Source organism: Theropithecus gelada, chromosome 6 (assembly GCF_003255815.1).
Source record: "Theropithecus gelada isolate Dixy chromosome 6, Tgel_1.0, whole genome shotgun sequence".
NCBI lineage: Eukaryota > Metazoa > Chordata > Mammalia > Primates > Cercopithecidae > Theropithecus > Theropithecus gelada.
In genome coordinates, this window is record NC_037673.1 from 74,945,347 (window position 1) to 74,970,330 (window position 24,984).

Sequence of the window (24,984 nt, forward strand, 5' to 3'; positions counted from 1 at the left end):
AAAAATACAAAAAATGAGCCGGGCGAGGTGGCGGGCGCCTGTAGTCCCAGCTACTCAGGAGGCTGAGGCAGGAGAATGGCGTAAACCCGGGAGGCGGAGCTTGCAGTGAGCTGAGATCCGGCCACTGCACTCCAGCCTGGGCGGCAGAGCGAGACTCCGTCTCAAAAAAAAAAAAAAAAAAAAAAAAAAAACCAAACCTATCCATTTCAGGTAAAATGCCAGTGTTTAAAAATACATCAAAAAGTATGCTTGATATACCACATTTAAAATTACATTATTAGGCTGGGTGTGGTGGCTCATACCTGTAATCCCAGCACTTTGAGAGGCTGAGATAGGCAGATTGCCTGAGCCTAGGAGTTCAAGACCAGCCTGGGCAATATGGGGAAACTCCATCTCTACAAAAAATTAGCCAGGCATGGTGGCGCACACCTGTGGTCCCAGCTACTTGAGAGGCTGAGGCAGGAGAAATCACCTGGGCCAGGAAAGTCAAGGCTGCAGTGAGCTGAGATCATGGCCACTGGCCAAAAGAGGAGATTCTGTCTCAAAAATAATAATAATAATAATAATAATAAATAAATTACATTTAGAATTGATATGGCACATTCCATTTTATTTGACTTTAAATATTCTCCTCTTCCCATATGATTTCCACTAACTCAAGCTAAATTCTGAGAACTGACAGTATATGCCTGGGAAATCTAAAGAAAGTAACCTCTTGTTAATAACTAGAGTTTAATTCTTGTTAATATAGGTAGTACTGTTTAACCTATTGCCAAATAGATTAAACTCCTGGTGTTTTATTAAAAATCTAAGCGATTTCCCAATAGACATCCAGTTCTTAAAAACTTTATTTATTTTTGAGACAGAGTCTAGCTCTGTCACCAGGCTGGAGTGCATTGGCACGATCTCGGCTCATTGCAACCTCCATCCCCCGGGTTCAAGTGATTCTCCTGCCTCAGCCTCCCAAGTAGGTAGGATGACAGGTGCGCACTACCATGCTCAGCTAATTTTTGTATTTTTAGTAGAGATGGGGTTTCACCATGTTGGCCAGGACGGTCTCGATTTCTTGATCTCGTGATCTGCCTGCCTCGGCCTCCCAACGTGCTGGGATTACAGATGTGAGCCACCGCGCCCAGCCTTAAAAACTTTAAAAACAAATGAATTAGGCTGGGCGCAGAGGCTCAGACCTGTACGCACTTTGGGAGGCCGAGGCAGGCGGATCACTTGAGGTCAAGACCAGCCTGGCCAACATGGTGAAACCATGTCTCTACTAAAAATAAAAAAATCAGCTGGGTGTCATGGCAGGGGCCTGTAATCCCAGCTACTCGGGAGACTGAGGCAGGAGAATGGCTTGAACCTGGGAGGCTGAAGTTGCAGTGAACCGAGATTGCACCATTGCATTCCAGCCTGGACAACAAGAGTGACACTCCATCTAAAAAAAAAAAAAAAAAAAAAAAACTAATAAAATGTTGTTATAAAGGCCATTTAAGTGCTAATATTACCTTCAACAAACAATCATAATACTCTTAGGTACACTTTTCTTTTATACTTACTACAAACTAAATGAGTGGATACTCAGTCCATATATTATCTAAACAAATAAATGTTCTAATAAGTAAACTCAAGATTGGAGAGAAAGATCCGGAGATACTTGACCAAAATGTTAACATTTGTGAAATTTGAAAAGTGGATATGTGTATAGTATTCCCTGTATTATTGTGAATATTTAAAGTTGCTCAAAACAAACAATAACACATCACAGCACTTCTCTAGGAATTCTTATTGACAAAGCAAAATTTGAATAATCAGCCACATTTTATTTTATATAATACAGGCCGGTGTTTTTTTTTTTTTTTTGAGACAGGATTTTGCCCCAATGCCCAGGCTGGAGTGCAGTGGTGCAATCACAGTTCACTTTACCCGTGACCTCTCAGGCTCAAGCGATCCTCCTGCCTTAGCCTCCGGAGTACCTGGGACTGCAGATGCACGTGCACCACCACATCCAGCTTTTTTTAGTTTGTAGAGATGGGGTTTCACTATGTTACCCATGCTGGTCTCAAACTCCTGGGCTCATGCGATCCTCCCACTTTTCAGCCTCCTAAAGTGCTGGGATTAAAGGTGTAAGCCACCATGCCCAGCCTAGGTCATTTAATTGCCACATAACAATACATGCTATGATTAGAATTACACTATCCAATATGGTAGCCACTAGCCACCTGACCACTAAGCATTTGAAATTCAGCTGGTGTAACTGAGAAAGTGAGTTCATTTAAACTTTATCTGATACTCAATTCAGTGTCTGAAAAGCTTTTAAGAATTTTCAGACACTGAATGACTTGAGGACCATGCAGAAAAGACTTAGCTGTAATTAGTACATGGAACAACCTGGGTATGTGAATCTACTTTTTCCAATAGAAATTTAAATTCAGATCAAGTATTTCCAATAAACATTTAACATTCAAATTGAGATGTGCTCTAAATGCAAAATACATAATGGATTTCAAAGACAGTATTTTTTTAAAAATGTAATATAGCTCCATGATTTTTACGTTAATCACTTTAAAAAAGATAGCATTTTGGATAAACTGTGTCAAAATATATAAAAATTGATTTTGACTTCCTTTTTAGAACCTTAAAACTAAATTTCAAATAACATGTTGTTCACATCGTATTTCTTGTGGAGAATGTTGGACTAGACAATATTTTCTGTAGCCAGTTCCTTACCAACAGACATATAGGTAGTTCTCATTTTTGCACTGTTACAAACTAGCATTACAAACAATGTTCCTGTACGTTTTCTTGTGCACACACACAAGAGATACACTAGAAGCAGAATTCCTAGTCATAGGGTATCAGCACAAGTCACAGCACCTGTACCAATTTACACTCATTAGTTTTACACCACACTCTCCTAACATTTGGTAATGTCCACATAACATCTTTAATTTGTGCCAATTTTGGACATGAAATTGTATTTCACTGTAGTTTCAATTTGCATATCCCTGACCACTAGTGAGCTTAAGCAGCTATTCATGTATTTCTGGGCCATCTGAGCCCAACAAATTGCTATACTCATTTCTGAGCTTGTTTAAAACCTTATTTTAGCTCCAATAGTGAAAAAGCCAGAGTCTAAAATTCAGCACTCAAACCACATCTCATATATCCAATTCGAACCACATAAAGGTAAATTATGGTCCTTTGGTATAAAATTTAGTTTTTATTTGGTATAAAATTTAGTTTTTATTTTTCCATACCAAAGTGTTTCTGATACTCCTCTAAATTATTTCATTGTGAAAGGGTGAGCTGTGGAGGTAATGGAGGAGTAAGTAAATGCATGTTAGTCAAACTTTTAACTTAGAGCTGCTTAAAATGTTTTCCTGGCTCAGCATCAAAAAACAATTTACACAAAACATATTTAATGTTAAACTAGAGGTCAAAAATAACACAGTTCTATTGCCAAATAAGTTAAACTCCTGAGTGTTTTTCAAACAGTAAATTCCCACTCTCTTTCTCTATGCAATTTTCTTTCCAACATCCCTCAGACTTGGAAGTGACTCATCTGATCAAGTTTTGTCTAGTCACAGGTACTAATTACAGCTAAGTCTTTTCTGCATGGTCCTCAAGTCATCTAGCTACAAGTCTACCAATGAATAGCATCTGTTATTTTATGTATGGTAGTCATACAGTCTCAATTTCCCAAGATTATCCAGGTTTCATATTATTTTATTTTTTTCTGTTGAAAATGGGCTATATTAAATATAATTAAATGTGACTTATACTTTGTTTTTTTTAATTATTATTTTTAAGAGATGGGGTTATGTTGCCCAGGCCTAACTTGAACTCCTGGGCTCAAGGGATCCTCTCACCCCAGCCTCCCGCTGGGACACTGGACACAAGCTACCTCACCCCACATTACTTGCATTTTTTGTCAGCTAATGTCTCAATTTTGGGTTTTGCTAATATAATCCCTGTAGTGATGTGGTATTTGTGCTTGGATGCATTAGCTCTATTTCATAAAAGCAGTGTTAATACAACCCAGTCATCATGGCATCATAGAAACCCAAATACATTTTCTGACTGTGAAAAGCAATTAACATTTTTCACTGACCAAAAATATGATACAGGAATACAATAATCTAAGTGGGAGGCCTTTTCCCTATTTAGCTTTCCTGAAAGTGAATTATATTAGAGGTAGAGGGAGATTGACTTCTGAGCTACCTGAGAAAGGGAATCCTATAGATAAACGGGCACCTTAACAAGACAAGCTTACTACAGTGTTTTTCAAACCCCAGGTTACAATCCAGGGAGTCATGATCAATTTAATGGTCAAAAGGGGTATTTTTAAAAGTGAATGAAAATGCAAAATATCAAAAGTGCATCGTACTTGTTGAGGACATATATCTTGTTCCAAGAAACTTTCAGCCACATATTTATATATGCTTGTCACAATGTAAGATGCATTTTTTTTTTTTCCCCTGCAGAACATGATCAAAAGGTTTGAAGACCTGGGCATACAAAATGCTTCTATTTAACATTCATGAAAATTCTGTGAAGCAGATACACAACACCCATCTTATAGTATGAAAACAGTGCTCCTGAGTGACTTAAAATCGCACAGCTAGCAAATGATAAAAGCCTAGTTTTTAACACAGATGAAAATGGAATTAAACCACTGGACATCAAATAACTAAAATTAAAACCATGAGTTATCTTTTTTTACCAGTCAAAATAGAAAACATTTTTAATGACTAAATTCAATGTTAGTGAGAGCTTAAGGAAACCTGACACTTTCCAAAGCAGCTGGTGGGAGTATAAATTAGTAAAGTCTTTCTGAAAAACACCTTGGCAATGCATATCAAAAGCCACTATATAGCCATGAGAAAACAAAGTTGTAGCATATCCAGTGACATAAAATGTGCAATATAATAAAGAAAATAGTTTACAAATAAGTGGATACTGTATAAAAACATGTCTATAAAGCCTAAGAAAAAAATACACGGAGGATACACTTACTTCAGCCCTTGCTCTGCCTCTCCTCCTCTCAACACAGACACCAGAGTGATCCTTCTAAAAACTCAACCTAGCATTGAAATACTCTAGGAAAAAAAAGGTGGGGTGGGGAGGCAGAATAAAGTAAGCATGAGAAAATGCAGATGGCTATTAAAGTGGGTCGAATGATGAGTCCTTTTCTGTATGTCTGGAACATTCAATAATATATAATTTTAAAATAATAAAACATAAGTCAGGTAGATCATTCCTCACAACTCTCCAATGGCTTCCCATCTCACTCACAGTAAAATACAAAGTCCTTAAAATGGCCTAAAGGAGGCCGGGAGCAGTGGCTCATGCGTATGCTATCCCAGCACTCTGGGAGGCTGAGGCAGGCGGATCACCTGAGGTCAGGAGTTCAAGACCAGCCTGACCAACATGGTGAAACCCCATCTCTACTAAAAATGCAAAAAATTAGCCGGGCATGGTGGCGCATGCCTGTAATCCCAGCTACTCAGGAAGCTGAGGCCACTCACAGTAAAATACAAAGTCCTTAAAATGGCCTAAAGGAGGCCGGGAGCAGTGGCTCATGCGTATGCTATCCCAGCACTCTGGGAGGCTGAGGCAGGCGGATCACCTGAGGTCAGGAGTTCAAGACCAGCCTGACCAACATGGTGAAACTCCATCTCTACTAAAAATGCAAAAAATTAGCTGGGTATGGTGGTGCATGCCTGTAATCCCAGCTACTCAGGAAGCTGAGGCAGGAGAATTGCTTGAACCTGGGAGGCAGAGTTTGCAGTGAGATCACACCATTTGCACGTCAGACTGGGGAACAAGAGCAAAACTCCACCTCAAAAAAAAAAAAAAAAAAAGAAAGAAAAGAAAAAAAAAATGGCCTAAAGGCCTTGTGCCAGTGTTTCTCAACCCTGGCTGCACATTAGAAATCAGTTTCCACACCCCGAATCAGTGGCCTGGGTGGGGAGCTCAGCATCAGTTGTTTTTAAGAGCCTCTAAGGTGATTCGCATGCGTAGCCAGGAGGGAGAGCAACTAGAGGCCACAACCCCCTCCTCCCTGTCTACCGTCATTTGTCCTTTGCCCTCTTTTGTTCCAGTCACAGTGGCCTTCCTGATGTTCCTCAAACATGCCAGGCACTGCCCCTGTCATGGCCTTTGCCTGAAGTGCTCTTTTCCCTCAGGTCTGCCCAGTATGTTTCTTCCTCTCCTCCAGGTCTTGGCTCTAATGTTACCTTCTCAGTAGAGCCGTTCTTGGTCATTCTATGTAAAAATTACAGTCCCTTCCAGGACTCCCTCTTCCCTTTCTTTCTTTTATTTTCCCCCATGGTACTTATCACCATCTGACACACAATATACTATCTTATATATTGTCCCTTTCCCCCAAGTGAAGTATAATCTCCTCAAAGGCAAGGATTTTAACTGTTCTAATCATTGCTGTATCCTCAGCATCTCAAATTTCTGGCACATATTAGATATTCAGAAAATAATAATAAATGAATGAATGCTTATATACCAAAATGTTTAGAGTTGTTGATGGTGGAACTACAAGTGACTTATTTTTTCTTATCTCAATTTTCTATGTGAACATACATTTTTAAGAAAAATGGTTTTTTTAAGCAAATAATTTTTTAATCCAATGTATTTGCTTGCTTTTAAATACACAGCTAGTGGAATATTGTCTTAAATAAATACATCCATAGAGCTGCAGATTTGTGCACTTTACTGAATATGACATGCTTTAAATTTTTTAACAAAGTAAATGCCAGTTGAAAATATTACAGCCCTAGTCCGGGTGTGGTGGCTCATGCTTGTATTCCCAGGAATGGGAGGCTGAGGTAGGAGAATCACTTGAGCCCAGAAGTTTAATCACTTGAGCCCAGGAGTTAAGACCAACCTGGACCACTAAGTGAGACTCTACTAAAAAAAAAAAAAAAAAAAGTTGGCCAGACATGATGGTGCATGCCTATGTCCCAGCTACTCAGGAGACTGAGGCAGGAGGATCGCTTGAGCCCAAAAGTTTGAGGTTATAGTGAGCAATGTTTGTGCAACTATACTCCAGCTGGGCAACAGAGTGAGACCCTGCCTCTAAAAAAGTGTTTTTAATAAAAAAAAAAAAATTATAGCCCCAGTGATATTGGATTCATCTAGCAAACAGATTTGGGGATACTCTTGTCCGGAGAATGTTTCTTACAAAAGAAATCAGCCACAAATTTCCAACTGACCAAGTTTTGCCATCAACTATGTCTGTTCAGAATTCTCTCTGTAGTGCAGTTATCCCATACAAGTTATCCTACACAAGTAAGCTTTAACTACCAATATAGCTTTAATTGTGAACCAGCAAGCTTGCCCTGAGGAATCCCATAAATATGAACTTTAAAGAAGCCAATCATCTAAAGCTGGATAAAAATTCCTAACTGGTTCTCCAGTTATCACAGCATAAAAGATGATGGTTTAACTAAACAAGTACAGATAAATAATAGCTGAACCAAATGATAAATAGAAAAAGTATCACTTCTACTAAAGCAAGCTTGCCCAACTCAGGCCTGTGGACCACATGAAGCTCAAACAGCTTTGAATGTGGCCCAACACAAATTTGTAAACTTTCTTAAACATTATCAGACTTTTTTGTGATTTTTTTTTTTAAGCTCCTCAGTTATCGTTAGTGTTAGTGTATTTTATGTGTGGCCCAAGACAATTCTTCCTCCTCCAATATGGCCCAGTGAAGTCAAAAGACTGGACACCCTTATACTAAAGATTTGTATTTGGCAGACATTCCACAATATTCAAATGGATTATATTAATATTAGAACTCCAATTTCAGTTGCCTCATCCAACCATTTAAGAACCAGTTATTTTCAGTTCTTTTAAAATTCATGCCCTGGAGTCTGGACAAAGTGGTAATACCTAACTCTTAAATATTTCTTAATCAAAAACAGCCTCTCATTATATGAAAGAGTTCTAGAATCTCAATCGAGTGCTCTTTTGAGACATTTGAAAAGAAGTAGTCTTATTTCTTAAGAAAAGAGACAGAAGTGGTAATAATAATTACAAAGGTACTACAAACAGCAGCATGAGCACAACATATCACCCTGCAACAATTTAACATCATGACAACAATTTTAAAAACTTTATTCCAATACTAGGTATGGCTAGACTACAGTGAAAACTGAAAAGTTTATATAAATTTCTAAGTTACACCGTAACATTAAAAAAATTTGACACCATCCTATCACCAGTATATCCTAAACGTATTTACTCTTTTCTGTTTTGTAGGTACTTTGGCAGAAATAGCAAAAGTATTTGTTTTTGGAGCCTGTTAACTATTCTAAATTTTCTTTTTTAAAAAAGAAAAAAAGAGACAGGCTCTCAGTCTGTCTCCCAGGCTGAAGTGCAGTAGCATGCTCATAGCTTACAGCTCACTGCAGCCCCAAACTCCTAGGCTAAGTGATCTTCTCCAGTCAGCCTCCCAAGTAGCTGGGACTAAAGATGTGTACCATCATGCCCAACCAATTTTTTTTTTTTTTTTTTTTTTTATAGAGACGGGATCTCACTTTGTTGCCCAGGCTGATCTAGAACTCCTGGCTTCAAGGGATCATCCTGCCTTGGCCTCCCAAAGAGCTGAGATTATAGGCATGAGCCACTGCTCCTGGTCTTTCTAAACTTTCTAAGACTAAATTCTTTCTCCCTGTATTGGTAATATAGTGAGACAGCAAATTTCTGATTATCTCAGTTCCCTAAAAGATGCCTTCACTGAATTAAGATTTAAAGTTCTCCCTTGAATTGTTTAACAGATTGATAAAAGAAACTCCCATTGGATCATCAAACCACTCAGTATCTTAATGACAGTGCTAGGCAAAAAAATCATCTGTTTGCTGTTACACCCAAACAAGACTACAACTCAATACACTCCTCACTCATTTGCCAAGAAACTCAGTCAGGTTGTTTTCTACTCTGATGATGATATCATCTCAGGTTCCCACTACATCTATTCATCTTTTTCTCTTCAACAATGTGTTTTCAACTATCCTGTTTTACCTTGTTCCTGATTTTACAAAATATTAAAAATTCTCTGCAGAAACTGAATGGTTACAGATCTAACATAATGAAAACTGAATAGCTTAAACATTATTGATGGAGTCAAAAAAGTAATAGTGACAGGAAAAAAAGCTGATGACAATTTCTAACCTTCCGCAGTTGGAATTATGTGATGTCTCAGCAATTTTCCTTTTATAAATTGAGCACACAAATTAAAATTACTCAACAACAACTTCCATCATTTGTCCTAAAGGAGGGAAGCCACAGGCTGCATAATTCAAACTCAGAAATTTAAATATGCTACTCCTAAATCTGAAGACAAAGGCCTAAACCTATAAAATGGGTATGTGGTACATTCTTTGGCTATAATTAACATTTTAAAGAGCTTAACACGTGGTCAGACACTGTTCTAAGCACTGTGCCTGTGTTACTGAACTCTCAGCCTTTATGAAGTTGTTATTACTATCCCTCTTTTGAAGATGAGGAACCTGAAGCATACAGACAGTATGTAACTGCTCAAGATGACACATTATAAAGCTGGCATACTGTCTGGCTCTAGAGCCCGTATCTTTATCTTATACTGAGTCACTGAATGGGAGAATAATTATTTTATCATGTAAACCTGACAGTTCATCGCTGTCACCAAACTCATGCCTGACCCATGCGAGGTGTTCAATAAATGCTGGAAAAATTAAATTCTTAGAATTTTTTTTTTTTTTTTGCCTGAAAGAAACAAATTCAGGTGAGAAGAACAGCAGGGGAAAAGCAGAAGGTATTTTTGAACCTCATACTTTATCAAAATATTCTGTCATCCTTCTCAGAATGCCACATGTGATAAAATCTAGCCAATGTCTAAAGCAAATATGAGATGCTTTGGAATGAATAACCAACTTCTAGTCTCAAAGCCTCAACAGGCTAACACTATTATTATTTTTTGTAATCTGTTATAGAAGTGGGATCATTCTATCAAAATACAGATTATTTTCCCGTGCAGAAAGAAGACTTAAGAACTAGGATAATTGTAATGACTGAAAATAAGTTTTCAGAGCCTTCCAAACCACACTATAATTCCAATCAAGTACTACAGCACAAACTGTCTTCAAAATACAGATAAAAGGTAAGTGTTATCAATGCACATATATACACCTCATGAAAACACTCAGGTACCCTGAAAAGTGCTTAACAGTAATCATAATTCTGTTGCTTGTACTATCCCACTCTGTCAATAAAATTCAGTAAAGAGACAAGTATGAAGATATATCAATAACTTGTCACTTACTCTGGATGCTAGTACCAGGATCTTCACAGTTCTCTCACCTTTGTTACTGAAATATTATACCTGACAATAGTAATAGCACAAAGCCCCCAAATACTATATAAATAGGAATCCAGTCATCAACATTGCTCAGGAATCTACCATCTGCATTGATGGCATTGCTCACCTCTTCCACATCTCTTCCAATTGAAATGATGAAAATGAAAGGGTTCTAAGAAAACAGTTCTGAGTGGAAAAAACATGAACTCAAGCTATGTTTATTTTTTCCCTCACACTACAATAATTAACACAAACAGAAGACTTCTGTGACTAAATGTGGGGGATTTCTCCCCACCAACCACCTGAAGCAATCACTTTTGCAGTGGACACCATCTGGGTGTCCTCTAATTTAATTTCGATACTGTCTACCTGGAGGTAGTATAGTGTCAGACCGCACAGGCTGAGAGCTCAGTCCCCCAAAACTGCCTTCTCTTTAGACACCCATTGCCAGTCTGGGTCTCCAGAAATTCTGACCAACTGGCTTTGAGTTGGGGTTCTACAACCCTCTCTTTGAGTTCAAATGATTTGCTGGAATAGCTCCTAGAACTCAGGAAAACACTTCAGTTTACCAGTTTATTGTAAAGGATGTAAAAGAATACAGATGAAGAAATGTGTAGGGCAAAGTATGGGGGAAAGGGTGTGAAGCTTCCAGGCTCTCTCCAGGCATGCCACCCTCCAGGAACCTTCACACACATTTAGCTATCCAGAAGCTCCCCAAACCCTGTTCTCTTAGCCCTTTTACGGAGACTTCACTGGATAGCCATGAATGAAGCATCGACAACCACGCCAAAATGTGATTGGACAAAAAGGGTATAATTTAATACTAATAAACTGAAAAAACCCAGTGAGGCCTATCTCTTCAGATTTTTCTGGCCTTTCTGTGCACACTCCTTCTCTAGAGTATGGGGCAGGACCCTCTCTGAAATGAGGATCTTCCTGATTCACAATCAGATCAGAGTCCTGCCTTGGGTAAGTAAAAATAGGACAAAAAACAGGTCGGAGAGAAATTCTGTTTCCTGAGACCTGCTTCTGAGGCTAAAGCACCTCAACATTATAACATTATAGAGCCTGTAACAAAGGCTATGAAAGTTATGAGCCAGGAACTGTGGACAAAAAACAATATATATCATAGCATCACAGCAGTCTAGCCTCACCTGTAATTTTTCGTATTTCTAGGACTTCTTCCAAACTGACGTTAAGAATTAGTTATAATCCAGAAACTATTTATTGGACAACTTACTTTTACTGGGTAAAAGTAATCATACCTTTTAAATTTAAGTGTCTTTAAGCTCATTGTTCAGATTTACCATTTACTTCCTATAAGAGGAAGAGATTTTTTTCTTTCCATGGTAATTTGGCCCACATGGGCTGAGCTTTTCTCATTCACAAGTTCTATCTCCGCCACTATCCCTTCTGTTGGCTGGATATGAGGCCACTGGATATGGATTTTTTTAGATCACAAACTTCAAAGGCAGCAGCATTCTGCTAAAAAGCAATCTGTTCAAATTGAACAGGGAGGTTCTCGGATTATCCAACATTTAAAGAGTAATCAATACACTAATCAATTGTCATTTTTAAATGTTCATGTTTGGACAAGAGTCTAGGGAAATTTCTGAAATGTCTAACAGTTTTTGAGAGCCAATACCTGAAATCTGAGAGAAGACAATGACATGAATGCTTCAGTACAACCACCTTTAAATTGCAATAAAAACTAAGAGGAGATAGAAAACAGGTCCATGATAAATTCTAAATCTAAGTTTAGCCAGGAATTGTAAGCATGCTTCACAAGTTTTTTTGTTTTTTTTTTTAATCAGTCTTTATCCTGGTTTTATTTTCTCCTTCCTTGGTAAGAAATGTCAGTAGATAGAAGATGATGAAGGCATACCTAAAGATATGCCACTGACTGAATAACAAAATTCTAAAAATGACTGCATTGGTACAATAAGTTATTATTTTCAGTTTTGCATGGACTATTAATTGTATTCATAATTAATCTTGGGAAGCAGAAATGGCATTTTAACAAGACCATTTTTATACTTACAATGAGGCATTTAAAGAGTCAGGATTAGAAACTACATCTTCCGTTTCCAAAATCAGAGTTCTTTCTATTACCGTTCTGTACTGATTTCCATATGCCTTTGCTGTAGAACTCCAACAAATCTTACATGCATTGAAATACTTATTCTACTCTCATTTCAGAAATTCTTTATAAGAAATAATACCTTTATGCATGGTGTTCAGATTATAGAAGGATAAAGGGGTCTGTAACATGCCAAAACTTAAATTGGCCAATGAAAATTTTACTGGATGGTTCAAAAGAAAGCTTTAGAATTTAGTTAGAGATATAAAATACTAGGCTGGGCACAGTGGTTCATGCCTGTAATCCTAGCACTTTGGGAGGTTGAGGCAGGCGGATTGCCTGAGCTCAGGAGTTCGAGACCAGCCTGGGCAACATGGTGAAACCTCGTCTCTACTTAAATACAAAATAAATAAATAAATAAATAAATAAAATACTAAAGTGTTTGTCAAACAAACTGGATCATTTTTAACTCACACTCTGTGCAATGATCTTAAGTTGCCTTAAGATGTCATTAAAAATAATTCCAATCTGTCAAAAATCAACCATAGGCCAGGCACAATGGCTCATGCCTGTAATCCTAGCACTTTGGGAGGCTAAGGCAGGCAGATCACCTGAGGTCAGGAGTTCAAGACCAGCCTGACCAACACGGTGAAATTCTGTATCTACTAAAAATACAAAAACTAGCTGGGTATGATGGTGGGTGCCTGTAATCCTACTTACTTAGGAGGCTGAGGCCAGAGAATCACTTGAACCCAGGAGGCAGAGGTTGCAGTGAGCTGAGATTGTGCCACTGCACTCCAGCCTGGGTGACAGAGCGAGACTCTGACAAAAAAAGAAAAAAAAAAAAAAAGCTGGATTCTGTAAAAATAAATTTTAATATGGCCTATTCTAGAAAGTACTTATTATTTCTTTGAAAATGATGCAATAAGGTAGGTTTTTTCTTCTGAATCATCACAATTAAATATTTGTGACACAGGCACAGGAGGAAAAACATACTTCACTGGGTGAAACTGGAAACAGAAGAGGGAAGATCAACAGAAGACTTAAATAAACTGACAGACTTTTAAATGTAGGACTGCATAAAAAACACTCTAACATTTGAAAAATTGAATTTATTGATAGCCCCTTCAAATGAGTATAGAAGGCTGAATAATGGCCCCCAAAGAAACCTAGACCTAGAAGCTGTGAATGTTGCCTTATTTGGCAAAAGGGATTTTGCAGATGTGATTAAGTTAAGGATCTTGAGATGGGTGATTACCCTGAATTAGCCACGTGGGCCCTAAATGTAATCATAACTATCTTCACAAGAGGGATGCAGAGGGACACTTAGCTACAGAAGGTGATATGATGAAGGAAGATACAGATTTGAAGATTCCCTGTGCTGGCTTTGAAGATGAAGGGAGACGCCATGAACCGGGAATGCAGTTCTAGAAGCTAACAAAGTCAAGGGAACCATTGTCCCCTACAGCCTCCTGAAGGAGTGTGGGCTTCTGACACTTTGATTTCAGCCCAGTTAAACTGCTTTCATACTTCTGACCTCTAGAACCATACGAGAATGAATGTGTGTTGTTTTAAGCCACCAAGTTTGTGTAATTTCTTATAGTAGATATAGAAAACTAATACAATAATAATGATACAAACCATCATCCAGTTAAAATCTATCAGCTCTCTGCCACCTAGAATTATTCTAAATTCTATTGTATGTGTTTTTTATTAAGAATGTTTAATAGTCACAGAATGACTGAAAACCAGCATAAAATCTTAATAAGAGGAACTTTATATTTATTAAAGCAATTTTAGGCAGTATGTTTGCCAACTGGGTGTCTTCGACTACAGTGTAATCTGATGAAAATTAAAGCTCAAGAATAACAAATTACTGTCATGGGACAAGTTATAGCAATTGCTCAAAAGTAACAAGCGTAGTTGAGTAGTAAGTCTATTATTCTCATTTCACTAAATAGCAAACCAACATGTCATTTAGAAATAGCACTGTCTCAGAAGCAAAAAGAATTCAAAAATAATGAAATTCAATGAGAGAATCAGAAACAAAAAGAAAAATTAAAGAAGAATAAAACAACAACAGAAGCAGCAGCAGTACTGTTACAAAAATAAAACACCTCAGAAGTAGGGGAAAAGGTGGAGAAAAACATTTTGTTGAATTCCTATTACACGTAAACACCTTATATATATAGTCTCATTTACATTTCAAACAACTCTAAGATATAAAAGTAGATTTAAAAAGTAATAACAAGACTTGGAGGAGGGGGCAGTTTAAATAACTAGTCAACGGTCACAGCTAGCATTGCTATTTCTGGGATTAAAATCCAAGACTAATTCCAAAGCCCATAACTTTTCACTACTGCCAAAGAAAAGTATGGTATCTGGTAATAGAAACTAAACTTAAATTTCTTCTTTACTTCTGAATAACTCAATGACCAACTCAAAATCTCATAAATTATAAATCTGTTACTGTCATGCTGGCAAAATACATTATATTTTCTCACTCCAAGACAGCCATATGCCCATGTAAGTTATTATACCTCTACGTAAATGTTAGAAAATATTTTATTTCTTTGATTAGGCCAGGCCCTTCTAAAAACTGAGAATTTTAACTTTGCTCATGCAAACAAACTTTTCATAACTGAAAACCCTCAAGTATGAAACATGGTCTCATTACCTTATTCATTCCTTCAACATTTATTTATTGACTGTCTACTCTTGTGCCTTGTGTTAGACACAATGGCAAGTAAACCAGATAGTTCCTAGCCTTGTCAAATCAATGGTCTAGTGGGGAGACGAGGCAGACTACTAAATAATCAACTTGCAATGTGTGATGTGTCATGAAAGAATGATGCAAAGAAACAGGAGTACAAAAAGATACTTTTCAACCATCACAATGCTTTATTTGCTCCACATAAAGCAATAGTCTATATAAGTGATTACTAATCATTTATGATACAGATCTATCTAAAACACATTTACAATTCATACTTTCCATCTTAATTGCTTTTTCTTTCATCACTTAGGTATGGGATGATTACTGGGCAGCACTTTCAGAGTCTCCAAATAAACACTCTCATAGCACCAGTTATCTCTCCTCATGACACGTGTCACAATTACAACTTTATTTTTATCTGTGATATTTTAAGAGTCTACCCCCAGACATTTATGGGAGTACCAGATCTATCCTTCCACCTTAAATAACTAAAACACTAGACAAAATATACAAAACAAGTTTTCAGACACTGCACAATAAATAGCATGGCACCGTGATCTCTGAGAGGCAGGAAACAACCTTGCTCTACAAATATTCTCGCTTACTCACTGGAGAGACCTCCAGGCCACAGCATAGGGAAGGGAACCATAACAGAGCCCTGAGTTTAAGACAAAGTTGAAAATTTGGAGAGGTAAGGCAGCTAGAATTTGCAGGACAGAGTATTAAAGAGGAGGGAGCTGAACAGAGGTGAGCTGTACAGAAAAAGCACTCGAAATCTATAGAGGACTCCTCTCATGTTTTCAGCTAAGTAGTGATCAGTACATACCTTTCACAAGACAGTCTAAGTCCAGAGAAGAGCCACTAGGAAGAGCAAGTAGAACAATCCCCAGGAATCACATAAAACAAGAAACAATTCATGTTCATTCAGCCAGAAGGGAGAGGACATGGGACACTGGGTAAAGTTTCCATAAAGGCATCTCCTCAGTAGTGAGCTAAAATTAGCTGTACAGTAAAAGGCTGCTCTGGTCCCACACAACACAGCTTAAAAGTAAGCTTTGAAAAGATCATACTGTTTCCAATCAACTTCACTGAGTGTCAGAACAAAGCTCAAGAATATTTAAAAGAATACAAGTCTGGGCATGGTGGCTCATACCTGTAATCCCAGCATTTTGGGAGGCCAACGCGGGCAGATCACTTGAGCCCAGGAATTCAAGACAAGCCTGGGCAAAATGGTGAAACCCCATCTCTACTAAAAATACAAAAAATTAGCTGGGCATGGTGGTGTGTACATGTAGTCCCAGCTACTTGGGAGGCTGAGGTAGGAGGACCACTTAGGTCCAGAAAGTTGAGGCTGCAGTGAGCCATGGCTGCACCACTGCACTCCAGCCTGGGTAACAAGAGTGAGACCCTGTCTCAAAAAAATAAAAAAGAATAGAATACAAAAATAGCACCAAATAAGATATAATCCTAAATATCTAACATTCAGTGGATAAGTAAAACACAACCCATAATGAGTAGGAAATTCAACAACAGAAACACACCTAGAAATGACACAGATGATAGAACAGGTAGACAAGAACATTAAGATAGTTATTAAAACTACAGTCTACATGTTCAATAAGGTAGACAAAGACATAAGCAGTTACACTTGAATGTATTAAAAAGCCCCAAATCCGTTTTCTAGAGATGAAAATATGTCTGGATGAAATAAAAAGCAGATAAGGCATTACAGAAAAAAAAAAAAAAAGGAAACTAGTTAATTTGATGAGACAGAAATCAAAAGTATCCAAAATGAAGCACACACGCACAAAAAAAACACTGAAAAAAATATATAGTACCAATGTGATTGATTACTGTGGGATAACTTCAAGCAGCCTAACATGCATGCAACTGAAGTCCTCAAAAGTGGGAAGGATTATAAATAATTGGGCCAGGTGCAGTAGCTCATACCTGTAATCCCAGAACTTTTGAAGGCTGAGGTGGGAGAATTTTGAGGCCAGGAGTTCAAGACCATCTGGGCAACATGGCAAGACCCTGTTTCTAAAAAATATTACAAAAACAAAAAGTAGCTGGGAATGCTGGCTCACACCTGTGGTCCTGGCTACTCAAGAGGCTGAGGTGGAAGAAATGCTTGAGCCCAGGAGGTTGAGGCTGCAGTGAGCCGTGATCATGCCACTGCACTCCAGCCTGGACAACAGGTCAAGACCTGTTTCCAAAATAAATTATTTTAAGAATTTTGCTTGAAAAAATGTCCAAATCTGATACTACTATAAAGCCATGGACCCGAGAAGCTCAACAAACCACAAGCACAAAAAAAATTAAGAAAACTATGCCAAGAGCAAAGGGACATCATAATTAAACACTTAAAAGCCAATGATGAAACCTTAAGCAGTCTTGGGGTATGGAGCACATTACATACAAATGAAGATAAGAATGGCAGTTGACTTCTCATTGGAAACAATGTAAACCAGAAGACAGAATATGTATAAAGTATAGAAAGAAAAAAAACTTGTCAACCTAACAATTTTCTACCCAGCAAAAAACATCTTTCATCTTTCAGAATTTACCCAAGTCAATTTAGGGTAATGAAAATGTCTTAGAACTACATAGAGGTTATGGTTACATAACACTGTGAATGCACTAAATGCCACTGAATTGCACTTTTAAATGGTTAATGGTTTATGTTATGTGAATTTTACCTTAAAAAAAAAAAAAAAAAAAAGCTCATAAAAACAGGAGAGTGGAACAAAGATTTTCTCAGACATACAAAAGCTGAAATAATTCATTATTAGTGGACCTGACTATGAGAAAATGTTAAAGAAAGGTTTTAGGAAGAAGAAAATGATTCCATATAGATATCTGGATCTACTCAAAGGAATGAAGAGCACCAAAAGTGGTAAAAAAAAAAAAAAAAAAAGGCGGCTGGGCACGGTGGCTCACGCCTGTAATCCCAGCACACTCTGGGAGGCCAAGATGGGTGGATCACCTGAGGTCAGGAGTTCAAGACCAGACTGGCCAACATGGTAAAACCCCGTCTCTACTAAAAATACAAAATTAGCCGGGTGTGGTGGTGGGTGCATGTAATCCCAGTTACTCAGGAGGCTGAGGCAGGAGAGTCGCTTGAACCTGGGACGCAGAGGTTGCAATGAGCCAAGATCATGCCACTGCACTCCAGCCTGGACAACAGAGCAAGACTCTGTCTCAAAAAAAAAAAAAAAAAAAGTGGGATTTTTAACATTAGAATTAAATATGTAACAATAACAAAGGCGGGGGATAAAACTATATTATTGTAAGGTTCTTATTATATATGAAGTAGTAAAATGAATCACTTAAAGGTAGACTGTGATAAGTTAAAGATGTATACTATAAACCCTAAAGAATCATTTAAAAAGAAGAGGTATAGTTAGTAAGCTAACAAAAGAGATGAAATAAATCATAAAAAATACTCAATCTAAAGTAACGCAAGAGAAAAGGAGAGGAATAAAGAACAGACGGAACAAACAGAACATATATAAGATGGTAAACTTAAACCCAATCATATCAATAATCATATTAAATGTACATGATCTAAACACCCACAATTAAAAGGCAGAGATTATCTAGGTACCATGGCATTTGCCTATAGTCCCAGCTACCTGGGAGGTTGAAGTGAGCTCAGGAATTTGAAGTCCAGCCTAGGCAACACTGCAAGACCCTGTCTCTTAGAAAATAAAATTAAATTTAAAAAATAAAAAATAAAAGGCAGAAATTGTCAGATTGTATATAAAGCAACAACCAACTATATGACGCTTATAAGAAAACCATTTTGAAGATCACCTTAAAAAACATTTTAAATATAAAGACACCTATAAGTTAAAAGAGGATGGAAAAAGATGCACCTCGCAAACATTAATCATAACGTCTGCCCCATCCCCAGAATGAAATCTCCACGAAGGCAGGGGCATGTGCATTTTGTTCACCTTTTGTCTCCAACAACCAGCAAGACTGCATACCATATCTGTTAAGTGAATGAAATTCTTTTAAAATGTATGGGACCTTCTACCCCACATTACTATGATTCCCAGGCTACTATGTCATCATTGCTCAAGGTTATGCAAAACTATTTCCTGTCTGAGGCCATCAACAGCTGTTCTCCTTGCTATTATCTATACCTCACTTCCAAAAGTCTATTCTCTTTTCCCTGCCCAGTCTCCTGGGGGCTGAGAAACCTGATAACCAATCTTGTTAGAAGTGTGCCAAAAGTAAAAAAAAAAAACAAAAACAAACAAAAAACACTATTACTGAGTGAAGGTGTGTTTTGCTTTCCCTGAGTAAAATAAATATATTTGGCTATTCCCTGAGAGTACTAAATATTTCTTAGTTATCATGCTTTCTTCTCAACAAAAATATTTTAAGGACCAGCTAGAAGCTTCTTGCCATGAACAGGGTGATAGAGGAATAGAAAACAGACATGCAGGTTTGGGTTTTTAAAGTATGGGGAGGGTAAGTAAAAATTCAGCTATTCCAACTGAGTTCTCCTCCCACCCCAACATTTTTATGTTTTTCTTCATCGCATCCTCACCCTAAGCTAAGGAGTAAGGCATGAAATTTAACGAGTTAAAGAACTGACTCCTGGTGTTTCTGTGTATTTGTTCCATTTTTTTCCACAAAGTTTGGAACACGTTTTCCTTAGTGCAAATGTGATTCATGATGTTTAGATTTGTAAATAACAACACATTTTAACATTTCAACAGGTCCAATGCTAGGTACTTAGTACATAACAGGTCTTAACACCCATGGACTTTAAAAAATTACATACTGTGGTAAGTGTTACCAAGGAAAATGAAGAGCTATGATGAGAAAGAGAGCAAACAAAGGCAATGGAAAAAAGAGGGACCTAATTGAAGTTGGTTAGTTTGCTAAAGAGTGGGAATCTGACAGATAATAGTGTTTCAGGTTCAGGTAACAGCATGTGTATGGCAAAGTACATTCCCCAAAGATGGCTGCAACAGTATCTCCTGTCCCTCTTTTAGAAAACCTTGTTATTTCCCTATCAAGAGGTAGAGTCTATGTGCTCTCTCCCCTTAAGCCTGAGTGGGCCTTTGTGACTGCCTGAACCAAAATAATGAGGCAAAAGTAACACTGTGTACTTCTTGAGTCTACATTGTACTAGGCCATTCAGCTTCTGCCTCCTTCTCTTAGGATACTCACTCTGAAAACTCAGCTACCATGCTGTTAAGGACAAGCAGCTTGCAGAAAGGAATCAAGAGGAATCAAGACCTCCACCCTAGTTGACTTCCTGGCCAAGAGTGAAGACTATCTTGCCAACCATATGAGTAATCCGTTGAAAAGTAAACCCCATAGCCCTCAGTTAAGCCACCCCCAGCCAATGCCATATGGAACAGAGATGAGCTACCTCTCACAAGTTCTGCCAAACTTGCAAATTTGTAAGCTAAATGATTGTTGTTTTAAGCCACTAAATGTTGGGATGGTTTGTCATGTTGCAAGAGACAATGAGAATGATGTGCAAAGATCTTGAGGCTGGCAAGAGCTTAGCAGGTCCAGAAATTGAAAAGTACCAGTGTGGCTGAACACAGACATAAAAAACAACAGCATCAACACCAGCAGCAACCACAACAGCTAACATTTGGTATTTGTTATGTTATACAGGCATTGTTGTAGGTGATTGATATTCATTATTTAATCATCACAATGTTGATACTGATATGCGTTATTTAATCATCACAATCCTATTAGTAGATACTATTAGAACATCAATTTTTGATATGAAAAAATAGAGGGACCGAGCAGTTTAGTGACTTACCCAAGATCACACCCCAACCCCAGTCTAGTACAAGAGCCCAAGCTATTCACAATAATCCACATTGCCTCTCAAAGGACAGAATGGCATAAAATCACGTTTAGAAAGCCAGATAAACCCCAGGTTATGCAGATTCCTATAGACTATGGTAGGAAGTTTAGGTGTCAGTTTACAAGCAGTGGAACACTATTGAGTTGTAAGCAAGGTAGGTAGTATGTAATCCATTTTATATTTAAAAGATCATTCTGGCTGCATACAGAGAAGGGAAGGGAGGGAAAGGGAGGGGAGGGGAGGAAAGAATTTCATAATGGCTGGATGAAGCTAATAACACTGAACTCCATGATCAATCTGAACATACAAAAAGAGAAATGGCAAGACAGACATTGTTATGTGCCTCCCTGTGTAACATAACAGACAAGAAGCATACCACACCACCCATAACATATGCTTGGGAGGAAAAAAATTAAAACCTGAATCTCAGCATGCCCAGATCTAGCAACAAGTTTACCAGAAACAGAACAGAGGAACATTTTAAAGGATACCATGAGTCTGCCAAATAAAGATTGTGAAAAATTCCACAGGACAAATTGGGTAAATAAACAGCAAGAAAAGGAGGGGAAGGAGGCTGTTATAGACTAAAAGAAATCCACAAACACACCAACCAAATATAATGTGTGGACCATGTTTGGAAGCTGATTTGAATAATCCAATAGTAAAAAAAGACATTGATGAGGCAACTGGGGAACTGCGATCACTTATTAGATATCAAGGAATTATTAAGTGATTTTTCTGGTATGATAATGGTACTGAAGATGTGTTTTTTTTAAGAGTCCTTATTTCTTAGTAATACACAGTCATATATTTACAGGTAAAATTATATGATGCCTAGAATTTACTTTAAAATAATCTAGAGAGGTGCAGGCAGTACAGATAAAATATGAGCCACATGTTAATAACTGTTGAAGCCAGGTGATGAATGCATAGGGGTTAATTATATAATCCTCCTTAGGTTTTTGTATACTTAAAACTTTCTGTACACTTAATACAAAGTTTAAATTTAAAACATTTTTAGAAGTCTGTTTAAGATCCCAAAATCCAACTAAGGTGAGGCTGTAAAACTCCAGCAGGAAAGACAGGCTAATGAGTAAGTATAAAACCTCCTCCAGTGTTTTGCTGTCTGCTTTAAGAACATGCAATCTGAAAGCAGACAACTATGTAAGTCAGAACGGGATTTATGAGAGGTGATTAGGCAGTGCCTTTAGCACTCTCTAGAAGAGAAGGGGCCCTGACGTAGCCAAGTGGCAGGTCACGACTCATGCAGGAGATTAATGTAGTACTAGATACCCAACCCACTATCCTTATTCCTCAAGCAAGCTTCTGATTACAATCTGGATTCACTGTGGCATTTGTTTTCCTATGTGAGAATACATTTTTAATGACTTATTAATAAACTGCCATTCTAGTTTATACATCAGTCTCTTGGAGTTTTAGTATGGTAAACCAGTTCCTAAGAGTCCCAAATCAAATATCGTAAATAAGCAACTGGTAAGCTAAAAAGCCCAGTGGGCAATCTACTGACCATACCAAAATGTTGTCAGTTTTTCACCATGGACCTTTTTCTTACTGCACATCCTTCACATAGGTAATAGAGCTATTTAATATTATTTTAAAATGCATTTATAATAAATAGAAAATAAATTTCAAATGTAACAATAATAGTTACCATTCACTGAGTAGCTATTAGTACATCAGGCTAGACCCTTTGTATACATTTTACCTAAATCTTAAAGCTAGATGGGGCACATATTCTCATTTTACAGATGAGGAAAATGATGTTAAGTGACCTATTCAAGATCACACAGCCAAGAAGAGGATGGAGCCAGAATTCAAACTTAGATCTGATGGTAAGCCAAACAGCCTCTTAAAATGTTGTAGACTAAATAGATTCCTGTGGTTTCACATTGTTACCAAACCCAAAATATAATCTCTATGAGTACATGTTTAATAATGTGAGTACCTAGTGAATGCCAGGCATTCTGTTAAGAGTTGTGAGGAATACACAAAGAAGAAACATACACAGACTCCATTCTCAAAGACAGTTCATCTAAAAAAAAAATCTTGTTAATAGAAGATGATTACAATATGAGTGGAAAGTAATAAATGCCATGGGGAGGTAATATAAAGCACTATGAGGATTCAGGAGAGACAGAGATTTCAAAATACGTTGAAGAAACAAACTCATGTGCTCACTTTGGCAGCACATATACTAAAATTGGAACGATACAAAGAAGATTAGCATGGCCCCTGTGCAAGGATGACACGCAAATTCGTGAAGCATATTTTTGCAAAGACTTGGAATCAACACAAATGTCCATCAGTGACAGACTGGATTAAGAAAATGTGGCACATATATACCACGGAATACTATGCAGCCATAAAAAAAGATGAGTTTGTGTCCTTTGTAGGGACATGGATGCAGCTGGAAACCATCATTCTCAGCAAACTATTGCAAGAACAGAAAACCAAATACCGCATGTTCTCACTCATAGGTAGGAACTGAACAATGAGATCACTTGGACACAGGAAGGGGAACATCACACACCGGATCCTATTGTGGGGAGGAGGGAAGGGAGGGATAGCATTAGGAGATATACTTAATGTAAATGACGAGTTAATGGGTGCAGCACACCAACATGGCACATGTATACATATGTAACAAACCTGCACGTTGTGCACATGTACCCTAGAACTTAAAGTATAAAAAAAAATAAATAAATAAATTTTAAAAAAAAGAAAAAAAGAAACAAACTCATAAAACAGCCAATTTTTAGTTTGACACTGTACCAATGGATTACTGTACTAAGTGGTGGACATTTCTTTTTATAAAGGAAAGAATACATGGCCAAGCAACAGAAGGCTAGGCTCTACCACCAGCTAGCAATGGGACTTTGGGCAAAGTCCTCAGTTGCCTCTTTTAAAAATAACACAGGCATCGCACCTGTAATCCCAGTTACTTGGGAGGCTGAGGCAGGAGAATTGCTTGAACCTGGGAGGTGGAGGTTGCAGTGAGCGGAGATTGCACCACTGTACTCCAGCCTGGGCGACAGAGCAAGACTCCATGTCAAAAATAAATAAATAAAAATAAAAATAAATAACCCAGGCACCAATTTACAAGAGGCCATTCTGTACTTGAAAACAAAAATAAAACATTAAAAAAGTTTTAAAGGGCAGAATTTATTATCTCTAAGGTTATTTCCTTCATCTACATGAAAAATCTACTTTAAAATGTTAATATACTATTACAATTTTCTCTTCTGTTCAACTTAGACTACAACATTAAAAATTACTAAAAGAGAAAAACAGTCTCTCTGGTGTCAAATTAGTACATTTATTGCATAGATGCTACAATTTTTGGGTGAACTGAAATTTCACTCTGATGCTTAGAATCCTCCAGAGATTGCCAAGATCTATACTGACTGACTCACAGAGGAGACATATGAAGTCCCCTGGCACAACTTGACTTGTAACCTCTAGCAGAAACTGGCTAGGTAAGAGGTCTAGGTTGCATGCCTGTACTCAGCCTGAGGCAGCTAAAGGTCATGGTGATGTCAATCACTGCAAATATAACTTACATGAAAATGCTATCTTACGAGGGCAGGGATTTCCTATTATGTCCACTGCTGTCATACTTCCAACATTTAGGCACACAGTAATTACTCAGTAGACATTTGTTAAATGAATTTATAGACAAGGCAATCCCTGCCCTCATGACACTTATAGTCTAAACTAATGCTACCATAAGAATTTAGAAACATATTTTTAGGTAATATGAGCTTGTTTTATTTATTTTTTTAATTAACTTTTCATATATTAAACCCCAGTCTGAAGAAACTGACAATATCTGACCTTGAAGTTTCCCATAAGTGGTAAACAGGTTTAATAAATAAGACCAAATCAGATATTTAAATACTTTTCTGTTCTCTAACCAGTAAGATGACTTACCTATACAAAGGAGTTTTCATAAAAACAGTATT

At 37.6% G+C, this 24,984-nt stretch overlaps 1 protein-coding gene and 1 non-coding gene across 4 annotated transcripts in view; one reads left to right on the forward strand and one right to left on the reverse strand.

Moving 5' to 3' along the window:
• HOMER1 (homer scaffold protein 1) overlaps positions 1-24,984 on the reverse strand; it is a 139,212-nt gene that overhangs the window by 90,729 nt on the left and 23,499 nt on the right. The window lies entirely within an intron of this gene.
• Positions 23,193-23,294, forward strand: LOC112627156. Its single transcript, XR_003120026.1, has one exon. It is a non-coding gene; the product is annotated as a U6 spliceosomal RNA (small nuclear RNA).